Source organism: Dasypus novemcinctus, chromosome 13 (assembly GCF_030445035.2).
Source record: "Dasypus novemcinctus isolate mDasNov1 chromosome 13, mDasNov1.1.hap2, whole genome shotgun sequence".
Classification (NCBI taxonomy): domain Eukaryota; kingdom Metazoa; phylum Chordata; class Mammalia; order Cingulata; family Dasypodidae; genus Dasypus; species Dasypus novemcinctus.
Genome location: NC_080685.1, coordinates 23,290,232 through 23,305,605, shown reverse-complemented (window position 1 = coordinate 23,305,605; position 15,374 = coordinate 23,290,232). Strand labels below are relative to the sequence as shown.

General features: G+C 50.9%; 2 non-coding genes across 2 annotated transcripts; both read right to left on the bottom strand.

The window, feature by feature from the left end:
- Positions 1-964: 964 nt before the first annotated feature.
- TRNAN-GUU (transfer RNA asparagine (anticodon GUU)) lies at positions 965-1,038 on the bottom strand. The gene has a single exon. It is a non-coding gene; the product is annotated as a tRNA-Asn (tRNA).
- A 6,994-nt stretch (positions 1,039-8,032) lies between these two features.
- Positions 8,033-8,191, bottom strand: LOC111760553 (U1 spliceosomal RNA). Its single transcript, XR_009180344.1, has one exon. It is a non-coding gene; the product is annotated as a U1 spliceosomal RNA (small nuclear RNA).
- Between the last annotated feature and the right edge of the window lie 7,183 nt (positions 8,192-15,374).

Genomic DNA, 15,374 nt, shown 5'->3' with positions numbered 1-15,374 from the left:
AGGTGCTGTGCATCAAAGGCCTCAAGAGCCTAGTCTGGTACTGATCGGTGGCCCTTAGGGGAATTTCATCTCCAGGAGGCAGCGCTCTGGAGATGCTGCGGAATCACTTCTCGTCCCTTCACGGAGGGTGGAGGGAGGGACATGTTGTTGTAGATAGACGTCATTAGCTTTCCTTTGATTCCTTTGGTAACTGAAAAATTAACAGATGTGCCTTGAGCAGGCCCCTCGAGCAGGCCCCTGAGCAAGACAGTCCCTAAAGGAGAACAGGGAGCTGCCCTTATGCTCGGGGCTAAGGAGCTGCCACTGGAGAGGAGTAGTAATGTTTTGATGAAGGTTTTTTGTAATTGATAACAAATGTTCCAGAACAATGAAGGTGTTGATGGAGGGGTGATGTAAGGAAATTGTGCGCCACTGTTTGGTAAGCTCACAGCTTCTCTAATTAAAAAAAAAAAATAGGGGAATGGATGTAGCTGGAGTGGTTGAGCGCCTCCTTCCCATGTAGAAGGTCTGGGAAAATTAAAAAAAAATATATATATATATATACAGTTGCCCCACTCTTAAGTGCATGTGTACTGTGAAGAAAACAAAAAGAAACATCCCCAATTCAACCTATAAGAAATGACTTGATAATTTCTGCTGAAACAAGAAATGAGAAAAAAACAAAGGAATTAATAATACAATCAGATTAGGGAAGCGGTGCTTCCTTGGTAAGACAAACAAAATAAACAAACAAAAAACAACAGCAAAAAACAATGCACAGTTAGTAAGAATGGAAGGTTCCCAAGAAGACAGCAAGTTTGTCGTCAATGGCTCCCGTGAGAGCAAGGGGAGATGCCTTGCTTACACAGCCTCCTGCTGAGGGTTAGACACAGAGGAGAGGGAACGGGCCTGTAGGTGTGCAGGGGATTATGCCATGGGGAATGGAGAGCAAGCACCTCACATTTTAAAACAAGCTGGCAGCCGCCGTCCCTGGGTGGGCTCGAACCACCAACCTTTCGGTTAACAGCCGAACGCGCTCACCGATTGCGCCACAGAGACGTCTACACGCCGGCTTCCTCCTCGCAATGGCTCCCGAGCATTCACTAACCACCAGGCGGTGCCGCTTTTCTCCGCAGAACAAACGCGCAGGCGCCAAGGCTTCGGGAATTGGACGGGTTGGGGCCACACGTGGGACACCCGGGCGCTGGGTGGCTCCGACGCTGCGACAGCCGCCGGCCCCTCCACTCCTCAGAAGCCAGAGCCCCCCGGGGGGGCCGGTGCCCGCGCCCCCCAGCCCCTCCCCGAGCCCGCGGGGGCCGTAGGGAGCTGCGCGTCCCGTGGGCGCCTGCGCGGCGCTTCCCGGGCTTTGCTCTTCCAGCCAACCGCCTGCGCCGCTCGATCCCGCCAGCGGAGCCCGCAGGGGCGGTGGGCGGGGGCGGAGGAGGCGGCGGGGCCCCCACGGCCAAGGGCGAGCAAGTGGGGGAGCGAGGGGAGGCGAGGCCGGGCAGCAGCCCTGTCGGCAGGCTGTGCAGAGGCGAGGCCGGCTCCCGAGGAGGGGAGCAGTGGGGAGGGAGGGACAGAGAGGAGATGACAGAAAAGGATGGAGACCTGTAGCTGCCCAACAGCAAAGCAGCCGAATAGTTTTAAACTATTCACGACAAAAGTAGGGAAGCAAGAAGAGTCGTTGTCACGAGCTTTGTGGCGCTGTGATCCTATGGTGCTTAGCACTCCACGTTGCAGCCGCAGGAACATCGGTCCTAATCCACGTTGTGGGGTTTTCCTCAATATTTGTAAATCAATGTAACGCAGGCAAGTAGTTTCAAAACGGTATAGTACTAAATGGAAAACAGCAATCCCTCTCGCCAAATTCCACTCCCTGGATACAGCCACTTTCACTACGTTAGCTCTTTCCTCTGATATTCACTTCCAGAATTCTAAATAAAGTCCTTATGCTACTATTATTTCATTAAACTTTTTGAAAAGTAATACATCTCAAATAAAACATACAAAAAGATATACAATAAAGAGAGTTATCCCTCCGACTTCTGCCGCCCATCCAATTAGTTGCTACCCAACTCCACCTTTCTCTGGTAACCATTGTTATTAGTTTCCTGTGTATATTTATATACAAAAAAAATACAACTATGTATTTACTTTTTCCTACCTTTTTTAACCTTCAAAAGGTGGTATAGTAGCCTGTATCCTTAATGATATCTCACAGTAACAAATAGAAACAACTTAGTGGCTTGTTTCTACTGGCACTGCATGTCCATCCTGGGTTGGCCAGAGACTTTGTTTCACATCTTCCTCACCCAGGGTGCCAGGCAAACAGAGTCTCTATCATCTGGAGGGCATGCTTGAAATGGCATGGGCAGAGTACATTTTAAATCACTCTTTGGTCCCTAGATGCTTCCTCCCAGATGTGACACATATCACTTCTGCTCCCATTTCATTGACTAAATCATGTCACACAGACCTGACAGTTCAAAGGGAACCGAAAAGTACGAAATATCCTGGGCCCAGGAGATGGAGAACCAGACATGCTGGGGAACAGCAAGGAAGGTCACCTCGTATACACATTGTTCCGCACTTGCTTTTGTCAGCAAAGAAACCATTGAATTAAGCATGTCATCTTAGTGAACAGAGAGAAAATCCTTATTCTTTTCTTTAAGGCTGATGGACATTTGTATTATTTCCAGTATTTCCTTTAAAAAAATGCTACAGTGAATAAGCATTTGCAGAAGTTATTTTGCACACATGTAAATGTGTCTCTAGGATAAATTACTGTAAGCAGATTTCTGCGTCTAACAGTATAAACTCTGATAATATTTATAGTTCTGGCCAAGTTGCCCTCCGTAGAGGTCAGAACAATTTATATCCTTTCCATCAATGTATGCAGGTGTCTAGTTAACCACCACCTGCCAAGAGCGTATCATCAAACTTAGGGTTGTTCTCCAGTCTAATAGGTGAAAATAGTCTCATTTTAATATTTTATTCCATTTCTCTTCTTATGGATAAAGTTGAGTTTTCTGCTACTTTTTGATTTTTATAATTCAGAGTTTCTATAAGAGTGAATGAGAAATTATTTCTCTAATACTACCCACATCCACTCAAACTTCTTACCCACATACTCTCCATTCCATACAGCTACATTTTGGTTTGCTGTTAGTGCATAATCAATTTATATAGTGCCAGATTGTTTATTATAAGATTTCCTCTTATATGCACTTTTTTTCAGAATTGATAATTGCCTTGACTTTTTTACTCAAATATTTTTCTTCTATTTATTCTTAGAATGTTTGCATTTGTTCCATGGTCTCTAGTACATCTTTATCAGTAGTTTCTCCCAAATTATCAAATATAGTGTATTAATTTAATCATAACATTTTTTCCAGAGACTTCTTTGGAGAGCCATCTGATTTTAGTCCATTCTGGACTATTTATTCTCTACCTCTGCTTCTTAGATCCCATCTCATTTTTTTCTTGGATTATTTCTTAGAGTATACCATTTAATAACTTCCAGAAAATTCTAGTTTCTGGTCTTCGATGTCTTCCTTCTAATAGCACTTTTGATATTCTACTACAATGGCAATTCTAGAGTAAAAATCATTTCATCTCCAAATTATAAAGACATTATTCCATTGGCTACAAATATCCAGACATGCTGTGAAGAAATACAATTCCATCCTGATTTGTATTTGTGAGAGAGGCTTCTATCTGTCCTCCAATATCCATTCTTCCTATTTCCACTAGGAAAATAACTCCTAACTTATCGCTCTAGCATTACAGTGGTTTATGGGCATGTGACTAAGTTTGCCAAGTAAAGTGTGAGTTGAAATTATGTTTTCTACTTCCAGATTTTTACCTGAAGTAAACAATGCCCAATAACCATTCTTCCTTCCCTCTGGGTGAGAGGCAGACCTCATGGAGGGACCTAGGCTGCCATCTTGAACTCAGAATGGAAAGCAGCATGTTGAGGATTCCAGAGCTGCCCTCCCTGCCCTGGACCTACCTCTGAACATGAGTGAGGAATAAATTTCTAACTTGGTTGTGCCACTCCACTTTTCGAATCTCTTTGTTAAAGCTGCATAGTTTCTTTCTTGATATACTATAATTTTGTATATGGTTTCTTATCTCTTTCTCTCTCTCACACAGCATTAGGACCTGCCTTTTATCTCCAGTGTTCTGAAAAAATTTTAATATAGGCCTGTCATGGGTCCTTCTTTTCTTCAGTGTGCACTTTTCCTCTAAATTGTTATGTTTTTCAATTCTGTGACATTTACTTGTATAATTTCTTCAAGAATTAGCTTCATCCCACTTTTTCTGCAGCATTTCCTCTGTCCCTAAAGACTTTGCTTTTCTCATTTCCAACTGTCTAGCCTTTTTCTCACTTTCTTTATTTTATCTTTTAATTCTTTTGGTACATTAAAAAATATATCAAACCTGTGCTGTGCTCATTTTCCTAGAGTTACCATTATTCTCTTAGTGTTTCTGAAGATATTTATTGTAGCATTTTTCCCTTCAAATTTCTTTTGTTCTCTATTTGTCCTGTTTGTGTTGTGTTTCTTACTTTGGGGTCTTCTTTTAAGGTTTGGTAAGGTTCATATTTAGCCATCTGTTAAATATGTTCATCTTTAAGAGAGAGGTGCTCTAAGTGGAACGGCAGGACTTGTCAACAGATGGTGACTGGATGTCAAGCAGTTCTTCTTCCTTTTTTTTTTTAAGATTTATTTTCTGTATTTCTTCCGCCTTCCCCACCCTACCCCAGTTGTCTGCTTTTTGTGTCCATTCGCTGTGTGTTCTTTTGTGTCCACTTGTATTCATGTCAGCCGCACCAAGAACTTATGTCTCTTATTGTTGCATGATCTTGCTGCGTCAGCTCTCCATCTGTGCAGCGCCACTCCTGGGCAGGCTGCACTTTTTTCACACTGGGCGGCTCTCCTTATGGGCACAGTCCTGTCACTTGGGGCTCCCCTACCCAGGGGACACCCTTGCATGGCAGGGCACTCTTTGTGCGCTTCAGCACTGCGCATGGGCCAGCTCACCACATGGGTCAGGAGGCCCTGGGTTTGAACTCTGGACCTCCCATGTGGGGGGAGGATGCTCTATCCCTGAGCCAAATCCACTAACCAGCAGTTCTCCCTTATGAGGGTATTCTCAAATGTCAATTTTTCTTGACACTTTTCTTTAGAGTACATTCATTTTGCAAAAGAAAATTCTATAGTTTCCTGACATGTTGAGGGGACATGAGCCTCACTAGTTTTGACACCGTGAAAATGTCCAAATCTTGGCATCATCAAGATGTCTTCCTGAGGACCAGCTTCCTGAGGTCCTGGACTCCTCTGGCACATGGCAGCATCTGCTGTTCTCTCCTTTCCTTTGGTTTCATTGCTTTCAGCTTGCTTTTGTGGCTTTATCCTCAAATTAACTTTTGTGTGTAGTGTGAGGTAAAACAAATGTTTTTAATTCCTCCAATAGCTGTGCACAGTTATTCTAGAACCACTTCTTGAAAATATTTTCTTTCCCTATCAAACTGCTTTTATGGAAAACCCACTGCCCATATACTTGGGGATCAGTTTCAAACTCCACAACTCAGTCCATTTCTCTATGTCTGTGGCCTGATGCCACTAGTACACTGCCTTGATGAGCATAGCTTATAGTTCCTTTTTTAAACATTTATTTTACATATTTATTTGTGCATTCATCTTCTTCTTAGAAGGTACCAGGAACCAAAGTGGAGACTCAACAGACAGATAAAAGGCATGGCAAAGGACAGAGCTGAGGGTTCTTAGTCTTGGGGTTTTGATGTTGGAATTTGATGCTGAGGTCTTACCTGGAGCACTTGGGAAAGAGACAGAGCCGTTCCCTGATAAACTACAGCTAACCTTGTGGAGAGAGGCAAAGCCTAGAGAGCCTCATGGTCTACATCTGACCTAGTGAAAAAGCAGAGGAACTGAGCCCAGCGACCCCAGGAAACCTGAACCGCAGAGGTCGGCAGCCATCTTGCTCCAACAGGTGAAAATAGACTTTTGTGAGGGAAGTAACTTTATGCTTTATGGCCTGGTATCTGTAAGCTCCTACCCCAAATAAATACTCTTTATAAAAACCAACCAATTTCTGGTATTTTGCATCAGCACCCCTTTTGCTGGCTGACAGAAAAGGTAAAAGCAAAAAACAAACAAACCAGAACAAAACAATGCTCCCCCCCCAAAAGAAAACAAAAGACACCATGTAGTTACCACAACTCTTAGCTGAGTGGTTCACATGATGAAGACTGAGACCACCCAAGCCTGGTGAAGATGTGGAACAACCACGACTCTCATTCACGGTTGAGGGGAATGCAAACGGGTCAAAGAATCTTGAGAAAGCTTGGACCATTTTATCAACTTAGGCATGTACCTCCCTTTGATCATAAGAATTGCTCACCTAGCAGTTCCTCACTTCTCCCAGACAATTGAAAACCTCTGTCGACAAAAGCGCTCGTGGACACATTGTTGAAAGCAGCTTTAGTCACAAAAGGCAAGACTGGAAAGAAGCCAAATGTCTGTTACCTGGAGAGTCGGAAAGCAGTTGCGGTCCATCGTGCCATGGGCTAGTACTCAGCGGTCAAAGGGAATGAGTCGTGAATCATCAAAAACTGGAAGGAAGAGAGGCTGCCATCTGTTTCTGTGGTACGATGGGTTAGCACCTAAAGCTGATAACTGAAAGGTTGGTGGTTCTAGCCCACCCAGGGAAGGACATGGCCTTTCCCAGTGGGAGGTGCTTGCCATCCCCTTCCACCTCCCATAGCTTCTCCCACCAAGGCATCCACTACTCCCCGCCTGCTGACTTCTGCCGCTCCCCCACCAAAGACAGCCAAACTACTTGCTCCAACACCCTCCCCCAAGTCTCCCACAACAGCTACTGTCATCCTGCCGACCTGCTGCCATCCTTCCTACCCTCTTACATATACGGAGGCATATTTTTCTTTCGTGCATGGCATCTCTACCCTAGTTTCTTTCTATCAGTCCCTATTTGACCCTTTTCATAGTCTTCCTCTAAAAAGCAGTTTTATTGAGATGGATTCCTATGCCATACCATCTAGCCAAAGCCCACAACCAGTGGCTTTTAGTCTAACTACAATGTTGAGACTTCATCACCACAGAAAAATCTGGGAGATTCCATTACTCAAAAAGACAAAATTCCACCCCCCTTAGCAGTCACCTCTCCATCCTTCTATCCTTCCTCAGCCCGAGAGAACCACAAATCAAGTTCCACTTTTATACATTCCTTTATATTTGCATTTTGAATGAATGCAGTCACACATTATGTAGTACTTTGTGAGTGGTTGGTTTCCTTCACTTAGCACATTTTCATTTCATTTTTGTACCTTCTGTAAGGCAGAGGAGAACCCCAGGAAATGTGTGAGCTGGGTGGGGGGAGAGAAGTGCTGTGGCACAGATAGAAAGAGAGGAAATCGGGACTCAGAGAAGGCCAGGACAGAAGGGGGAAAGGAAGGATGAGAAAGCCAGGGGAGGCGTCAGAAGCACGTGGATAATCTGGGAGGAGGGACCTCCGGGCCCACCAGCCTCCCTGCAACCGCAGGCCCCTGGCTTCCTTCTTCCTGGAGGAGGTACCCTCTCCAGCCTTCAGGTGGGAGGCTTGATCCAAGCCTCACTCTGTGCTGAGGGTCCTCACAGGGCAGGTGGCAGGGAACCTGATGCAGGTGGGAGAGGCTGTGGCTAGAGGGTTGCTGGGTGAAGGGTGGCCCCGCTGAGCCACAGGAGTTGAACAGGCCCGTGAAGGCCGAGGCCCCAAGGCGCTGTGCTGAGGGGAAGAGATGGGGAGGGAAGAGAGGCCAAGAAGGAGCGCAGCCTAAGCAGCGGGTGTTGTCAGGCTTTGATCAGCAACAGATGAGCTTTGGAGCACTGGAAGGCGACTGGGGCTGAAAGGACGAGGTTCCTTGGGATCAGGAGAGCAGAGAAGTGAAGCCTGCTCAGAGCACTTGCCCACCCACGTGGAGGGAAAGGCAGAGCAGCGGCAGGTTTTCAAGTCTGTCTGGAGACATGGAAGGTCAGGGAAAGCACAACAGCAACCCTCCACCACCACAAATTTTGCACCCAGTGTTCCCCTGGGGCAATCTCAGGGCTCAGCAGATCCTCAGAGCAATGGATGAGGCTCGCCCTGGGAAAAGCCCTTAGTGATCATGGTGTCTTCCCTGCCAGGTAAGTCCGCAAGCAGCGGGCGCCGGGACGCGGCAGCCTCGTGCATTTCGCTCCACACCACGCATGGCCACCCTGCTTCCCGCCCCCCCCGCTCGCCGCCAGGCTCCCAGCCGCTCTCAACCAAGGCATTCCAGCCCCGGGCGCCAAGCACAGCCCAGGGCCGGGACAACTCTGCCCCTGGAAGCACGAGCAGGTCTGCAGCCCTGCGGCCACTCGCTGGATCCTCTGCCCCGCACAGGCTGCATCTGGCACCTCAGGCAACGTCACCTCCCTGGATCTCGCCCTCCCAGCGGCTGTCAGCGCACCCAATATTTATCCGCACACCTCTTGGTGACGGTGCATGGAAACGAGAAGAGAAGAGGTGCGCAGCGCCTGGTGGGCGGCGGCGGGGTGGGGTGTCCACGGGGGTGAACCCCCACCGGGTGTCTGCTGGCTTGTGGGGGGGCGGGGCGCAGAGCGGCGTCTGGGTGTCCTGGTGTCCTTTGGACGCCGCCTCCTGCCCGTGCCCTGACGGGGCTTTTCCGTGTCTGCCCAGCTCGCGAGCTGCGCGTGTGCCCCGACCTCCTCACCTGCGTGTATAGACGCCTCCGCGCGGAGCCTCGGGGACCCCACCCGCCGCTCACCTCCCTCGCACGTTGCGGGTGTCGCGCCGGTCACGTCCCCCAAAAGCACTCGAACACACTCGAGCAGCAGCCGGAGCCGAGGAGCAGGAGCGGCCGCCCCTTTCCCAAGCGAGTCACGACCCCCGGGCTCGGCCTCTGCCTCCCCTCAGGGACTCCAGCGCAGCCAGACCTGCTCCCTGGGCGGCCAGTGCGCCTCCTGCCACCCCACAGGGAGGAGACTCGCTGCGGGCCCGTGTGACGCGGCAAGAGGCGCAGGGACCCTCCAAAGCCCCGCGGGCCCTGGGGGTGTGGACGGAAGGGAAGACTGGCGCGGCCTGAGCAGCGCCCCAAGCCCCCCTCCTCCTCCCCCCGCAGCTTTGGGGGGCCGCCCACTTGGGCGCCTGGAGGCCCAGCTGCCCGCCCCCCCCTTCCTCCCGCGGTTCCATGTCTGCCTCGAGGCCTGTCTGTCTCCCGAGGACCTTTGTCCAGGCCGCCGAGGGCGTGGGGACGCGCGGGAGGCTCGGGGTCGTCCCGCCCGCGGAGGTCTCTGGCTTGGCAGCGGCTAAAACCTGAAGGCGGCCAGTCTCAAGCCCGGACTTCGCTGGAGTCGCCCTGAAGGAAGGAGAACTTGGGGGGCGCCGGAGGACTTGCCTCGGCCGCGGAGGAGCCGCAGGCGAGAGGCCGAGGCGAGAGCGCTGCCCCCGAGGCGAGCGGGTCTGGCCCGTGGGCGCGGCCTCCTGGGGGGCTGGAGGCTCGGATCATCTGTCCAGAGCGCAGAGCCCCCGGCCGCGGGCTCCAGAAGCCGGGAGGGCGGCGCCGGCAGCCCCGGGACGGTGGGAGCGGCCCAAAGGCGCAGGGGCCTAAGGTGCCGGCTCCCGCAGCTGCAGGGGCTGGAGAGGCTGTCAAGGCCAAGGGTGTCGGTGGGTGCTTCTTTCCGAAAGGAAGTGACATTCAGGGGACGGAATCCAGAGAGTGAGGCTCCGAGTCCTTGGGTCAGGGGTGGGCGTGAGAGTGGGAGGCAGCGCCTGTGGGGAGCAGGCATTTGCTTTGCGGGAAAGGCTGGCCCGGTTATTGCAGGGAGAGGCCTTTTTCCAGCACTTGGCTGCTGTCGCTTGAATTTGGAAGGGAGGTTACATTTGCAACCTTGCCAGTGCTGCCAGTTGGACACCTGAGCATGACAATTCTCATGGATCGACCCCTGAGGCTACTCTTTGTTTGGTTTGTTTTCCGTTGCCTGGTGGCTATCTCGTTTGCCTCACAGGCGAAAGATCCCCGGTTGGAAACCAGGCAGAAACAAGTACCTTTTCCTTAGGCTTGGGAAGTGGGCGGATCCTAGCTTTGTGGGCCAATGCTTCTAGCCATGGGCAGGTTCCAAAGCAGCTACTGCTCTGGCCTCACCTGTCAGGCTACGATGACTGACAGAATGAGGTAAGCGCCTCCAAAAGGATGCGGAGGCTCTTCACAGCACTGCTCCTAAAGAAGCAGTCAGCTAGGTAAGAAGCCGCTGAAGATGGGGAAAGGAAAGATTTTTTTATTACATCTCCTGCTTTTGCTGGCGACTCAAAAAAGCAGGAGGAAAAATGCAAGGGGAGAAACATTGAGTGAGATTTCCAGTCCACAAACTTTAGGCTCAAGACCAACCTGTTGCTCTATTGCGGTCAGCAACATTTTAAACCCAAACCAAAACTGCCTTACTCAAGTGAAGGACCAAAGCACAAAATGTGGGCAGTCACTGCAGTTGTAAAGTACGGGGGAAAGATCAGAAAGAGGAGACGCTGAAGCCAAGTTCCAAATCGTGGGTAAAACCCTGCCCGATTTCTGGCTGGCTCCGGAATTATGCAAGACAAAGTCCTCCAGCTGATATTCTGCCTGCCATCCACTCCGGGGTAGAACCAATGAGAAGAGATGCTGATCATCCACAGGATTACAGCCTGCTCTTTAAAAAAGCCGGTACTCGTGATGCCTAAGAATCCAGAGTCACATTAGGCATCTTTCAAGATATCGAGAATACAATTCAAATATATCTGCATCAATTACTCGCTTTAAGAGAAACGGAAAAGGTGACCCATGATCGAAATTCGAGAAGAGTGAAGCAGTGATGACCCAATCGTTGGACTGTGGAGACAAAAAATATCTCAGATAAACTTGTAACCATGCTCCTGGGTAAAGGGAAAATAGAACCACCTTCAAAATTCAGAGGTTGTAAACATCCTCAAGAAATAGAAATAATAAAGAGAAGACAAAATCGATAACATTAATTGTAAAAGGGAAGTTGTCAATTTAAAGAAAAAAGGAATCACTGCCTAGAATTCACTACATTTGGACGATGACAGGAAGTCTCTACTTGAAGGACAGAGGGAGGGGAATGAAAATATAATTAACACATGCTGGTGTTCATTTGCGGCCTTATTCGTGACTGCCAAAAGTTGGAAACAACCCAGTGTCCATCAACCGGGGAACTGGGTGAACGACTTGTGGTGGATAGAGACGGTGAACTGTTTTGCAGCAGGAAGAAGAAATGAAGTCGTGCAGCCTGTGACAACAGTGGTGAACCTGGAGGACGTCATGTTGAGTCAAGCACGCCAGACGCAAAAGGACAAATACTGTACGATTGTGCTATTATGAACCGAATGTATCCTGTCAACTCATGGGGGGTATAATTAGGATGCAAGTCACCCGTAAATAGAAGGAGGGAAGAGGATGGAAAGACTGATCCGTGGAGAACTGGTGGGGGAAACGGTTCTGTGTAAATCTTTGGAGATGACTAGAAGTGGCTAAAGCATATCACGGTACTTGTCACTAGCAGTGCTAGTGGATGGGTCTGACAGTGGCTGAAAGGCCTGGTCTAAGGCTGGCAGGAAAGCTACAAACTGTAACATGGGACTGGATGAGACAGTGAACCTTCATGTTAAACATGAACATGGGGGGAGTGCGTGTATATGTACATAAGACTGCTTTACACAGTATCATGCAAGCCGACTAGCGAGGAGGAAAGAGGACTGAAGCTATGTAGCGCAGGCGAGGCCCAGGGAGATTGAGAGATGATGAGTTTTGCTAGTTTGGTTTCTGTTTATGATTATTATTGGAATAATGAGGGTGCTCTGGGAACGATTGGGGTGATGAATTCACAAATGGGGTAACATCGAATACCATTATTTGTACTCTTTGCAAGGATCGATCCTTTATTAGTATGTAACAATAAAATTGACTTGTTAAAAAAAATTCCCTTCAAAATAAACCAAAGAATAAAATAATGCTTGAGAGCAAATTCACTAAAAGGGTTAAGCTTGTATTCAATTGCTACAGACTTTCTGTTGGAGGTGAGGAAAAGTATTTACTAATGAGTTGTGCTGACTGTAGGAAAGAAATCGTGAATGTAATTAATACCCTGGACTATACACATGAAATTAACATGAAATGTCTGTGTTGCAGTAATATGTATATATGTGTGTATATTTGCATGTATACACACACACACATTTAAGAGAGCCTCGGGACCTGAAGGCAATATCAAATTTCCCACATTTATCTATTTTGAGTTTAAGGAAGAGAGGAGAGAGAGAATTAGGCCAGGAAAAGTATATCTAATCACCCCAATTTGGTGGAAAAACTAGACATTTCCCACGCCTACCCTTTAGTAGCCTGTTGAAGAATGTTCGGGGAAGGAGAGGGTCCACGGTCAGGCCACCGCCCCACTACCCTCCACGCGGGGGGCCCTCGGGGGCCTCCCCCAGCGCACCCCCGTCTCACCTCGCAGGCTTCTCTTCAGAACGTGGAAGCAGCCGTTCACCAGCCAGCGGGCTGAGCAGAGCAGCCCGTCTCCAGGGGACGCACGAGGACGCGGCCTGGCTGGTGGCTGCGTGGTCCTGCATTAAGGGCGGGATGCGTGTGTCTGCGGGACCCCGGCGAGGAGCGCAGGGCGCGGGCTGAGGCCGCCACGGGCCGCGACGCCGCGCGGGGAACTTGGGGACACGCTGCGGCCCTCGACCGCCGCCCCTGCCGCGTGAGGAGGGAGCGCAGGCAGGACCCCGGCGCCCCTGACGAGCCCCGCCCGCCTCTCCCGGCCTCGGGGCGTCGCTTCCGCCTCCCGCCCTGGCCGCGCGGGGACCTCGTGGGAGCAAAGGAAGATCCCAGCGTGAGGAGGGCGGCGCGAGGGACGGGGACGAGCGTCCGGCGCCCAGGGCTGCTGGGGAAGGACGGCCCCTCCTGCTCCTGCAGGAGCCGCGCCAGCCTGAGGGCCTGCGCCTCTGCGGGCCGAGGGGCGCTGCGGGGGTCTCTGCTGAGAAGCGTCGCCGCCGCCAGTGCGTCCCTCCAGGGCGGGTCTCGGCGCCCGAGCGGAGGACGGTCCTGAGAAGGCGGGGACGGGGACTGCCCCGCGGCCCCCGCTCGCTCAGCTCAGGCGCCCGCCTCGCCTCAGGCCCGCCGCGGGCTGCGGGGGGCTGTCCCGCAGAAGCAGGAAGCGGCGCCTCAGGGCTGCGGGCCGGGCGTGTCGCGCGCCCTCTCGCGGCTCCTCGGGGCGGGGCAGGAGCCCGCAGGCCTTCACCCGCCCCGGCAGCTTCCCGCCCCGCGCGGCGCCACGGCGGCTCCCTGCGAGCTGCTGCTCCCCGCGGCGCCGCCGTCGTCCCGCCCGTGGGGAGGAGGGAGAACTGCCCCTCGTCCTGACGGTCCCGACGGGAGGGGAAACTGAGGAAACTCCTCTCTAGTGCCGGGGAGGCGGGCGGGAGCCACCTCAAGGGGAGGGAGGGGAAGTGCGTGTCCCTGAGGGGCGGCTCTAGCGCGGCGTCGAGTCCGCCTGGCCTTCCGCGGGGCGCTCTGTGCGGGGAAGGGAACTGGGCGGAGGCGCCACCACGTCCCTGGTTCGAGCCCGAGCGCGCGACGCGGGGCGCCGTGACCCCGTCCCCACTGCGCGGCCGCGGGCGCCTTGCTCGGAGCGGCCGTCCTTGCACTTCGGGTGCGAGGGAAGCGCGGCGACCAGGGCACAAGAGAAGAAACTGTGGGAGGAAGAGGCACAGCCCTCCCCAAACGTGGCTTCCCTTCACCTCCACAGGAGATTCAAGGAGAGAAACACACGCAAGGCTTTCCGCCAACCGCAAACTCTCTCTTCCCTTTTGGCTTTGCCTGTGTGGCCTTTCTAAAGACCTCCCCACACTGTAGGAAAACCGCCCTTACATCCTTGTGCAAATTCCCACTCCATTTCCTGCGAAACAGGACATTTTTAAAAGGGCAAATAAAAGAAGTTGCAGGAGATATAAAGGGGAAAGTAAAGCTGCCCTCTCCGTAGTCTCTCAGACCCTGGGGGAAAGAGAGCAAGAGTGACAGGGGCAGGGGCTGTTCCCGGGCCCTCCAGCAGGTGGGGCGGTGAGAACTCTGCGCTTCCTCTAGGGCTCAGGCTGCTCTTCCAACAAATTCAACAGCAGTTGCCTGAGGTGTGGCGCATTCCACAGCCGCATTCCCTGAGACCTAGTCTCTGCTAGGGCACTAACTAACACGTGAAGGTGCAATTCAAGTCTTGGACTTAAGTCAAACAGAGCAAGTCTAATAGGGGTAAGAGTTTATCCATAGAGGAAAGCAAGATCCTGCTTTCATGACAGGATGGAGGTGCTTTGGGCCAGTGGACTAGGCATGGGGAAGAAGAGCTAAGGGGTGTTGTTTTATTGGATTGAAACACTCGAGATGGTGGCGCAGTTTTCTGGAGAGGCTGGGCTTGGATCTGATCCTGGTGTCCTGAGTTCCATCATGGTGTGTGAAGCTGAGAGGGAAGGCACGGAGCCGCTGAGCCTTAGCGTTCTTAACTCAGAGGAGCCCGTAGTGCATGGACTTTTGCAGATCTTCACAGCTTTCTGCCGTGGCCTGATGGCAATGAATCTGGCTGCATAGAAGAAACCTGTAGCAGTGACCCTACTAAGAAACATCAGAGAAAACAGTATATGAAGGGCCTGGCATAGGCAAACAACTGGGACAAGCTGTAAGGTCCCTGCTACTCTATCAAATTATTAAATGTTGTTTGGTTGGGTAAGACAAATCTATACCATCTACTGTATTTGATAAAGTACAATGTTTCCTCATGTTAATAGAACTTGTAATATTGTTGGAACACTAAAAAACTTGTATCTCAGTAAGATGTATTAATTTGGAAAGGTTCTTCATGGGAGCAGGAGGGCCTCCAGCAGGCTGCTTTTAAAAATAAAAAAAGAGGGGGAAGGTGGATATTAACTTAGCCTGTGAATTGGCTATGGCCAGCACCAATATTGGCTTTGGGTGGGGTTTGTGGCAAAGGCAATATTCTAATTGAGTACCCCTTGGGTTTTAGTCGCAATTGTGGGAAGAGGCCAAAAGTACTATATAAAAAAGCAATTGTGTGCAGCATAGGAAGCCCTGCTGCAAGTGAAAGATCTAACCCGACAGTGTCTGGTCACTCTGAAGACTGCCATCCCTATCCAGAGGTGGACTGCAGATACTAAAAGCAGAACAGGAACAAGGGACTGTTGTGAATTACCCTCTATGGGGGAGAGATCTGTAGAAGAACATTTGGGACGCCTGGCAGCAGTGACAGGTAAATGTCAGTAATGTCCCTGCCCCCTGCTCTAAC